This window comes from Chiroxiphia lanceolata, chromosome 13 (genome assembly GCF_009829145.1).
Source record: "Chiroxiphia lanceolata isolate bChiLan1 chromosome 13, bChiLan1.pri, whole genome shotgun sequence".
Taxonomy (NCBI): Eukaryota; Metazoa; Chordata; class Aves; order Passeriformes; family Pipridae; genus Chiroxiphia; species Chiroxiphia lanceolata.
The window spans coordinates 17,835,104-17,845,780 of record NC_045649.1 but is presented as its reverse complement, the minus strand read 5'-3'; the positions used below and the strand labels follow the sequence as shown (position 1 = coordinate 17,845,780).

Below are 10,677 nucleotides of genomic sequence, written 5' to 3'. Positions count from 1 at the left end.
TACTAGAGCAATATTAGAATGATTTGAGAATGGAGAAATGGAATAATAACACTCAGGGCTGCACTGTTCACATCTGTGAATATGCTTAATTGTTTTATTGCAGAGCTTTAAATGTGGTGCCTGACAAATAGAAATGTTTAAGGTGCCTCCTTATTAGGGCTTCACCTGAAGCCTTAGGATGGAGGCATTTATCTTTGGCAGCAGCAGAGTCCTGTGTGAGCTAATAATGCATGAAAATGCATGGATACTGTGCCAAGGGAGGCAGCTACTTCATGGGGAAAACTTTACCTGACTCTGTTTTCAGAAGCTATCCATAGATGACTTTCAGTGTTTACTGTGGTCTTGGAAAATAGCAGAGCATAGAGAAACATTTGGGGGATGGGGTAGAGATGATGACTACTTAGGCACTTTCTCTGCCTAAAAGTAAGGTTTGAGGCCAGAGACTGTGCTGGATAAGTGGGTAATATTTTATTGAAGTCTTGATTGAGACCTGATCCGATGGTGATGAAATTACAGGTGGGTAAGAAAGTGTTTCATCTTAATGTAGGTTGTCTTTGGAGGCTCCAAACAAAAGATTTGTGCAGAAGGAGAACAAACTTTGCCAAGGTTGAGGACAAAATATTAAACAGCAGTAGGAGTGCCATGTTTGGTTGGTTCTGTTCCATCCTAGATTAATGTCCTGACCTTCCTATTTTATTAGTCTGGGATATCTCCATATCTTTCTGGGTTTGACCAGAGTCCTTTTTCCAGTGTATTGCTGAAGTTGGTCTATTATCAGCTTTTTGTCTATTGTGGCTAAAAATAGTTTAGTTGAACTAGTCAAGAATTTGGCTGTTTCAAATACAGACAGACAGGGTGACTTGCCAAACTAGAAAGAGCACAATGAAATGGATTCAGTTTGAAGTTCAGTTCATCCCTTTGCTTTAAGATAAAAAATTCCTGAACTGAGAAGGCAGCTACAACTTCGACTTTAAGAAAGGACACAAGGAAAGGTCAAAACAATTTAGAAGAGATTTGCCTCTTCAAATAAGGCAAGTAGTTATGTTGTTTTAAAAAAGGAAATGAAATCTTCATTGTGGAGGACTTATTCATGTAAAACAGATTAAAATATGCATTCATAATATGTAAATATAGAGTCAATTAACATGAAGCTTTTTTACAGTATAAGTGATTGTAACCTGCCAGTGTCCTCTGGGACGACTTTGAAACTGAAATGCTTCTTCTCTGTAGTCCCAGTTAACAAAAATCAATAAACAGTAAACAGAGCAGTCTGTTGCCAAGCGAGCAGTGTCTGAATAGGACAGTTTAATTTTCAACAGATGAGCAGAATTCACTGGGAACAGATAGACTCAGGAGCCCTACCTGCATTCCAGGACCAGTTCCAGTAGGCAACAGAAAGTAAAATTCAGAAAGAGGATTAAAATTGGTGTGTTTGGGCTGACTCCTTTCTGGTTTGCCTCAGATTTCATCAGTTACACCCCTATGAAATCAAGATGAAGGGAGTATAAAAACACTGAGACGTTTATTTCCAGTTCCAGTTTGATCTTTTCTTTGATCCTTGAAAGGTTCCGTCAAAGCAGGACAGCTGGAATCTGTCAGGAGGCCTGTTGGGGAAGAAGATCGTGGTGTGTCAATTTAGCAAAGGTGACATCTTTCCTCTGCAAGTGATTCTGCTCAGAGTCCATGAAAGGGGTGCCAAGGACAGAGGCCAGGCTATTACTATCTCTTACCACTGCCACAATTCACTGTGACTGATGCTGTCAGGGATGCTCAAGTCAGAATAAAGACATAACATTGTTTATACATAAAATTGGGCAAGTCCATGTCTGATTTTTTTCCCCTTGAGCAGGTGGGGTAACTGAGTGATCCTGTGTAACACAGCCTTCTAAGTGGTCATGCTTTGCTCCCTTATCTAGGAATTAGCCTTTTCGAAGTCATAGAATATCCTGAGCTGGAAGGGACCCACAAGGACCATCCAGTCCAACTCCTGGCCCTGCACAGACACCTCAACAATCCCACCCTGTCCCTCAGAGCGTTGTCCAAACCCTCCTGGAGCTCTGGCAGCCTTGGGGCTGTGCCCACTGCCCTGGGGAGCCTGGGCAGTGCCCAACCAGCCTCTGGGGGAACAACCTTTGCCTGAGATCCAATCTGACCCTGCCCTAAAAGAGCTCCTGTCATTCCCTGGGATCCTGTTCCCAGTGACAGGATCTAAGGGAACAGCATGAAGCTGTGCCTCCTGTATGAATTCTCCCTATATGAACACACACAACAAGATATTTGAAAATTATTACATGGGATCTGCTTATGTGCCATGCTCTGTTCATAGCTCTGAATTTCATTTTGCACATGATCCTTGATCCTCATGACCACACCTTTAATTGCATTAATCCAAGCTGCAAATAGCCTGCATGTTTCTGGCAATGCAGAGTTTGGCTCAACTAAGTACAAAACTCTGAATTTTAAGTAGACTGACGAGGGTTTTGAGCATTTGGTATGTTCAGCTTTTGAAAGCAGTTTCTGCTGAAAGTCTGTCTGCTTAAAATTCAAGCACTCTGCAACTAAGGAACTCCAAAAAGAGGTAATGAACCATAAATTATTGCCGTTAGATATTTAATACTCAATCAGTATGTGCTCTCTCATGCATATCCCACTGGCATTGCATTTATTCTGACAGTGTGGTACTGGTTCAATTACTTTGCTCATTTACAATAAAAGATTAATGAAAAGAGGTATATTTTAGTTCACAGAGATTAATTGCATCCCCTACTTTCCCTACTCTAGAAATATTCAACCCATAATCCTGATAGCTTTGTCGTCAACAAGTACATGGAAAATTAATAGACTTTCTTCTGCTGGAATCCTCGGTAGGCTTGCAGATACAAACATCCAGGGAAAAGCTGACTAAAAGCTGGCTTTCTGGTATGGAGGAATTAATTTACCTCCTCTCTCTCACTCTTTCTCTTTCCTTTGCTCTGTAATCCGTTCTGATGACACTTTGAATTAGCCAGAAAAAAACCAACCAAACATCAAAACAGGTTTTATGCAGCAAATGTTTGATACCAGAACACCCTTTGTCTTATGTCATCCAACTAAAACTTGTGGTGTCTTTTCCTACTGATGTGTGTCCAAAGAGACCTGGTCATTGTGAGGGGGGATGGACATTTCAAGAGCTTTCTGGGGTGTTTATGCCTTATAAAATTTATCAGCCTCTAAATTTGCAGAGTGTTTGCTAAGGTTACTAGTAAAATTTATTTTTAACCTTGGCATGAATGGAGTTGATAGTTGCTTAAAATTGCAAAGTTTCTCATGTAGTTTAAGGTTGAATAATCTCTCAGGAATTTCAGTTTGGAGTTGTGTGTAAAGATAACTGGGGGGGAAAAAAATCAACAAAAAAGGCATCATGTGTGCTTTGACATGTAGGGAGAGAAAGACATCTTGTTTTATAGGAGTTCTATCCACATTAAGAGGAAAATTAATCTACGAAAAAGGTCGTAACTACAATATCACAAGAAAACACAGCAGGGAAAGTCACTTGTAAAAACACAAATTCGAGGCTTCCATGCAAGCTGCAGAACCCCAAGGCAGATCTTCAGCACTTCACATTTGTAGCAGGGCAGATTTCAAGAGGATTGCTTTGAGTTCAGCTTAGATAAACATGCAGAAGTTCAGAACTTATCACAAATTGCTAAACCTGTTCAGCTTACTAAACTAGAAGGGAAATCTGATTAAGGGAATAATTCCTACAATGTTACGGCACTTGTGGATCTGTTCGCTACTGGAAACTAACAGCTGGGGGGGAAAAAGGATAAAACATTTCAGTATTTTGAACTTTAAACGTTGATATAAAAGTAGATGTACACTTTAAATATGTATCTAGTAAATGCACGTGTTTTACCTAAATTGTTTGCCTCTCTCCATGGTCTTATAGAAAAGGCTCTTGGAACTCCCTTTGAAATGCTTCCTGGATATCCTGCTCCAGATCTGCAGTAAAATATGTAACAACTCACTTAAAGTCTATATCCAACTCAACCTCAAAATGCAGTTTTATGCATTATGATTCTTTCTAATCTGTACTATTTTCCATCTGATTAAGGCTCAACATTAATTCAGACTTAGAGAGCAGAATGAAAGCTGGCCTGGTTTATGATGGGATGGCACAATTTCTGGGCAGTTTAGGCCAGGGTAAAGGAAGACTCCTGACTTCAAGGAGTCTCTGTGCTCTGTGGCCACTGCACAGACAGATTTGTCTCTTCAGAGGTCTGAACAAAGCTGTGGATAAAATATTCAGGCTTGGGCTGTTGGCATCTTACTAATGAGGGCTTGAGAGGGCTGTTTAACCCACCTGGAGTAGGGTCTGTGCCTCTCCAACTTTGTCTTGCTACCATTGGACAGTAGAAGGGATTCTGAGTTCTCAGCTTGAAAAGGAGGGATTAAATCACGTATGCTTGTACAGGTTCTGAAGAACTGAAGTTAGACAATATTGCTTAATCCACGAGGCTCTTCTTGTACGATGCTGTTGTTCATTTTCCTCATCTTGCTGAGCATGGGGCATCTCCCCAGAAATGATTTCACTGGGGGGAAAATGTTGTTTGCTGTTCTTTGGGATAAACTGGGTTTGCTTCTTGGTACTTTTTAATGAGAACTGAATAGTTTGCTGGTAGCTACATCTGATTTAGAAAACTGCAGCAAACTGCTGCTGCAGCATATAATTCTTTTCTGTATGAAGACTGTGTTTTAAATCTGAGTAATTTAGCTTATTTCATGTCTGTCTATGCCCACTATTTCTTTGAGTGCTGGATGATTCCATATTTAATTTCTGATCTTTCGACTAGCGGATTTTTTAATTTAATAATACAATAATATGCTTTAGAGCTGCCTGTAATTACTTGGAAGATATGACTTCTCTTTGTGTAAGTTATATGTCTGTAATTAAAAGAAGATCTGGCATATATATCTCCAGTTAATAATACTCATGATAATAGAAAACTTGTGTCGATTTTAATAGGAAACAATTTTTAATTTGCTTTTATTGAATCCTGTGTAAATTGACACAAAACTGCTTCCCTCCCATTGCACAGTATGCCTGAAGGAGGAAATCTGATAAAAAGACAGTTTTCAGTTCTGCATGTAGAGCCTGCTTTGAGCACCTTTGCAGAATTCCACGTGGAGCTGTGTCCTGCCATCGGGTTTCTCTGCAGGAACATGACGCAGCCAAACTTGCAAGGGTGGAGAATCATTTGTCTTAACCCTTGTGGGCACCAAAGCTGCTTGCACAGCTCAAATTCTGACCTTCACCCCTTTGTGCAGAGGTGGAATTTTAGATGTTTGTCCTTGGTGTGCCGCTCTCCACAGCCTGAGAGATGAGCCTGAGAGTCAGACCAGAGCTGGTGGGTTTAGATCCCCAATGGCACAGAGCAGGCCTGAGGTCAGGATCGAGCTCCAGGTCCAGTGTGACAGGAGACAAAGGAGATTGTCAGAGCTTTTTTCTACAGCATCCTTTATTTCTTGACACATATCATCAAATCACAGACTGGCTTGGGTTGGAAGGGACCTTAAAGATCATCCAGTTCCACCCCCTGCCATGGCCAGGTACACCTTCCACTAGCCCAGGTTGCTCCAAACCCCGTCCAACCTGGCCTTGGACACTTCCAGGGATCCAGGAGCAGCCACAGCTTCTCTGGGCAACCTGTGCCAGGGCCTCTTCACCCTCACAGCCAGGAATTCCTTCCCAATATCCCATCTAACCCTACTGTGTCAGTGTGAAGCCATTGCCCCTTGTCCTGTCACTCCAGCTCCTTGCCAATGGTCTCTCTCCATCTTCCTTGTCGGCCCCTTCAGGTATTGGGATGTCGCCAAAGGATTTTTTGTCCCAACATAAGAATGAAAAATGTTTTGAATATCTTGAGGCATGTTGATGGTTCTAGACTAGAACTCCAGAAGTTATAAAAAAAGGAAAATCTTTACGTTCTGCTATTTCTTCCTCAGTCTGATTACCCAGCTCATTGTTAATATTCTACATGAACATTTTGTCTCTGTTTCTCTGTTTCATACCACAGAAGGACTGGGTGGTCTGTAATTTGAAAGTGCAATTATTCTTCAAGCAGAGACACCCCTTAAAATAACATTCGCAGTTCAGCAAGTCTTACATACTCATACAGAACTCCATCTTATTGCACCCCAAATCCTGAGCCAATTAATTCAGTGTGTATCAAAAGATGAGAGCAAAGGATATTTGAGAGAGAAAGATGTATTTTTGAACTGGATTTGTTGATCTTGTTTCACTTTCCCTCCACTCTGTCTTCTGCCTTCTATCACAGACCACATCTTAAATTGTAACATTTTCAATCTCTTTGAGACTCTTCAAAAAAAATCTGTTGTAAAACCGTATGTTTTTCTACATCTTAAGTCTTAACTGATTCTTAATCTAAAATTTTGGACAGATAATTTTCCACAGCCCTCATTAGATAAATCAGAGCACCTGTTTCTTTAGCATTTGATTTTCTTGCTGTTGCAGTCAGGGATGGACCAACCAAGGGAGAAAAGAAGAGCATTGATCTCTTTTATTTTCCACTTGACTGAGTAAGATCTCTGGTGATGTTTGCTTCTAGGATGTAATTCAAAAGTTCAGGAAAATCAAAAGTCTTCCCATTTACTTCAGAAATCTTTGAATATGGCTTATAGTGGATAATTACTTTTTTGGTGTATGTATATAAATATTAAACCCAGGAAAATCTCTGTATAGACTTAGCTTCATTAATTAAAAATTGGCTTATACAGGTATTGATTCTTTAGTTCAGCAAAAACACAAGCAAAAACAAGGCAAAGAGCCAAATGATGATGTGTCTTGGGGGGAAAAAATCTAGCAAAACACTTTACATCAAGCCAGTAAAAAGTAATATGGAATAAGAAACATGGACTGATGCGTTGAATTCTTTTCATGATCTAGAATGCTGACTCAGACTGCACAGAATTTGAATTATTTTCTTGAGGAGGAGGAAAATCACCTTCCTACTAAAAAATGCAATCAAATATCCAATGTAGTTCTGCTCTTCCTTTAAGAAAACAAGGCAAACTTTAGTTATTTTACTTATAATTCAATTCTACTGAAACTTAGTGTCTCAACCTTATTTATTAATGCAATATTTTAAATCAGAGCAACTCAGTGAATGACTTTGTTAAGCAGAATAAGCAGAAATCAATCAGTGTGCATATCAATAGTTGCATGTAAGGGTGGTTCTATTGTATTCTCAGAACTGTTGTCCTTTAACAACATCCTTTTTCCCTGGAGTCAAATAGGGAAGGCAGGGAAGAAAGAAGTTGCTTGAATGTCTCTGCGTCAAATATGCTTTAATATTGCCCTCAGTCTCTCAAATCCTCATTCTGCTGCCTCCCTACCCTGACACTGCTTAACTCCCTGACAATAAATGGACTATATCAGTTTATAGAAGGGTTTATGTGACAGAGGCTCCTCAGGAAATTCCATCTGCCTCTACATACTGGGGCTCAAGAGGGAAGAGCAGGCACAGTCTGAGCTGTAAAGCTTAAAATTACTTATGCATTATAAATCATGTAAGGGTGAGGAAAAGTTCTAGAAGCTTAAAGGGTAATGTAGGCCAAGCTTAGGTATCTTTTCCCAAAATCACACTGCAGTGCTCCATGATCAGCCTTTCCTTGGTTGAGATCCCGGAGTTCTCAAAATTGCTCTTAGTTGGGTTTTTATCCAATGCCTTATTTTTTCACTGATGGTTTTTATCCTCCAAAAGTAACAGTTAAGGATGCTAAAACTGGTTAATAGTGGGAAAATTCGTAGATGCTTCATTAAATGGATTTTCTTTTGTACATTTACAAACAATACATCTGAATCTCCATAAATTTGGAGATTTCCTTGTGTTCAATTTAATCTTGATGTGAAAAAATATGGAATTTCATTGCCTGGCCCTTCTGTATCAAAAATTCTACTGGCAAAGCAACATAACCTGATACTGGGTATTCCACTAGATTTGTGTTTCGTTTCTTAAGGGTAAAACTCTTGAAAACAGCATTTATTAGCTTAGAGAGTGGGCATTTTTACTAAACTAAACATCACCAAACAAGTTGTTATAGATCACTATCTTTACAAAAAGGTAATTGGGTGAGAAAGTTGATTAGGGATCAGTATTTTCTGCCTTTTATTACAGATTATTTTGTATTTAAGTCTAACACTTTAGGCTTAACATTTTTTATGAGCTGAACTTTCTGGAAAGAAAACCAAAACCAGCAGTTGAATTCATGATGTTGGGATAACTTGTTCTGTACAACAACAGTACTTTTTGAATATATTTAATGACATCTAAAGAGCTGTCATTAACTACAGGGGAAAAATAGTTAATTATGTCTACAAGTAAAGAAACAGCATTCTAAAACAACCTAGAAACTCACCTGTTGCTGAAAGAAAGGCATGTGTTTTCTTCTTCCTTCATCAGGAAGGTAATGGAGCAGTATATTTTTAGGGATAGCAACGCTGATATTGACATATGTCTCACTTAAGCAGACGAAGGAACAAAAGCCTTCAGAGTACTATTGAGGGTCCAGTGGCTCCAAGATTTATGCCTAATTTTGTAACTGGTGTATGTTTGCTAAACTTTTTGAGCTTTTCTAATGGCAAAAAGAAAAGTAAAGTACATGAGAAACAAGTTAAAAGGAAACATTGCACAAGTGCTGTTTGACTAGTTGTTTAACCTTCCCACACAATATAAATCATTCTGAGGAAAAGCATCTGTGTTGGAGTTCTGAGGTTTTGTTCATAGAATTATAGAATATCCTGAGCTGGAAGGGACCCACAGGTCCATCCAGTCCAACTCCTGGCCCAGCACAGACACCCAAACAATCCCACCCTGTCCCTCAGAGCATTGTCCAAACCCTCCTGGAGCTCTGGCAGCCTTGGGGCTGTGCCCACTGCCCTGGGGAGCCTGGGCAGTGCCCAACCAGCCTCTGGGGGAAGAACCTTTGCCTGAGATCCAACCTGAGCCTGCCCTGACACAGCTTCAGCCATTCCCTGGCTGCTGTCCCTGGTCACAGAGAGCAGAGATGGAACTGCCCCTCCTCTGCCCCTTGTGAGGAAGGTGCAGACCCCAGTGAGCTCTGCCCTCAGTCCCCTCTCTTCCAGCTGAACAAGCCAAGTGCCCTCAGCTGCTCCTCTTATGGCCCATCCAGGCCCTTCCCCATCTCCATGTCCCTCCTTTGGACACTCTCCAATGGCTCAATCCCTTCCCTACATTGTGTCCCCCCAAACTGCCCCAATGTTAAGCTGAGGCTTCCCCAGGGCAGAGCAGAGCGGGACAATCCCCTCCCTGATGCCCCAGGACAGGGATGTCCCTCCTGGCTGCCAGGGCACTGCTGACTCAGGGACAACTGGCACCACCAGGACCCCCAGGGCCCTTTCCCAGCTCTGCTCTCCAGCCTCTCATTCCCAGTCGGTCCATCCAACCGGGTTTGCCCCATCCCAGGGGCAGAATCCACTGTTGTACTGTGCTGCCAATACAATCATTGGATATGTCCTGCATCTGCTTCAAAACCACAGCAGTTCAGGTGTGGGATAAAAAGTAAAGGATTAAACTAAAAGTGGAAAGGGAGATGTGACTGAGCCATCTGAGGTAAGGGTGGCAAGTCAAAGTAAGTTGCAGTCACTGCTTTTGTGAGCCAGCTAAATTTAGAGCATGAACCTTCTACATATTTATTTACCTTTTTTTAAACGCCCTCAAAGACAAAAAGAGCCAAATTTGGGCATCAATTAATGCAGCTGTGCTGTTGATGTTTGAGACATTACTTGTCTGACAAAGGTATGATGACAATACTTGGATCCTTTGTGTTCTAGAAGCTAAGTATTCTACTTCAAAGTGAGAGATGTGTGTGAACATGTCTGGAAAAGGAGATTGATGGTAGCCAGCCTCCACAGATGAAGCTTGGGATAGATCAGTTCCATAAAGAAGAGAGGTGAGGTGATGATTTCAAGGATAAGTACATAGACATCCTCACCTTGTGCAGGGGAAATCATATCAGTTTATTTCTTGCAGCAATGAGAAGCACCAAAATACATTAAGACCAAACAGTTCTTTGTGACGTTCTTTACTCAGCTATTGCTCTTCAGCTATGACATGTCTGAGAGCCCAAACACTGGCTCAAACACTCATTTGGGGGCATTTTTCTCATGAAGGTAACTGTCAGTATGATCAGTAGTTCAGCTGGACTCAATAGTTTGCTGTTCAAATAAAGAAAAGGAAAAAGCAGTGTATATGTATGGGGAACACCTTTATAAAAAGCCACTTTTCTGTATCTCTTTGCACTTAAGGCAATGTTGCAGCTACAAAGTTGACTTGAATGGAACTTAGTTTGAAAGAAAAAAGGACTACACGAAACAATTGGCTGTAAATCCATAGATTCTGTGACATTTGGTAAAAGAATTGGTTCTTGTGGGTTAACAGGAGAAACTCTTGGAGCTTATTCTTTTGTTTGGTCTTTGTCAGAACGTTGTTTTATTTAATGTCAGCCTTTTAAATAGACATCAGGTCTTCGCACTTAGTCAGCTGCAGAGATGTTCTACCAGTCAGTCTGTGCCACCACCGACTGTCTTGCTGATCTTACCATGACCCAAGTGTGGAAGAGAATGCTTTGAAAGGCTTATTTCTCCCTCTGAAGGAG

At 40.8% G+C, this 10,677-nt stretch overlaps 1 long non-coding RNA gene across 1 annotated transcript; it reads right to left on the bottom strand.

The window, feature by feature from the left end:
* Nucleotides 1–1,285: 1,285 nt before the first annotated feature.
* On the bottom strand, nucleotides 1,286–8,636 carry LOC116793505. Its single transcript, XR_004359507.1, has 2 exons — nucleotides 8,419–8,636; nucleotides 1,286–1,604 (listed from the first exon to the last, which is right to left on the bottom strand). It is a non-coding gene; the product is annotated as an uncharacterized LOC116793505 (long non-coding RNA).
* Between the last annotated feature and the right edge of the window lie 2,041 nt (nucleotides 8,637–10,677).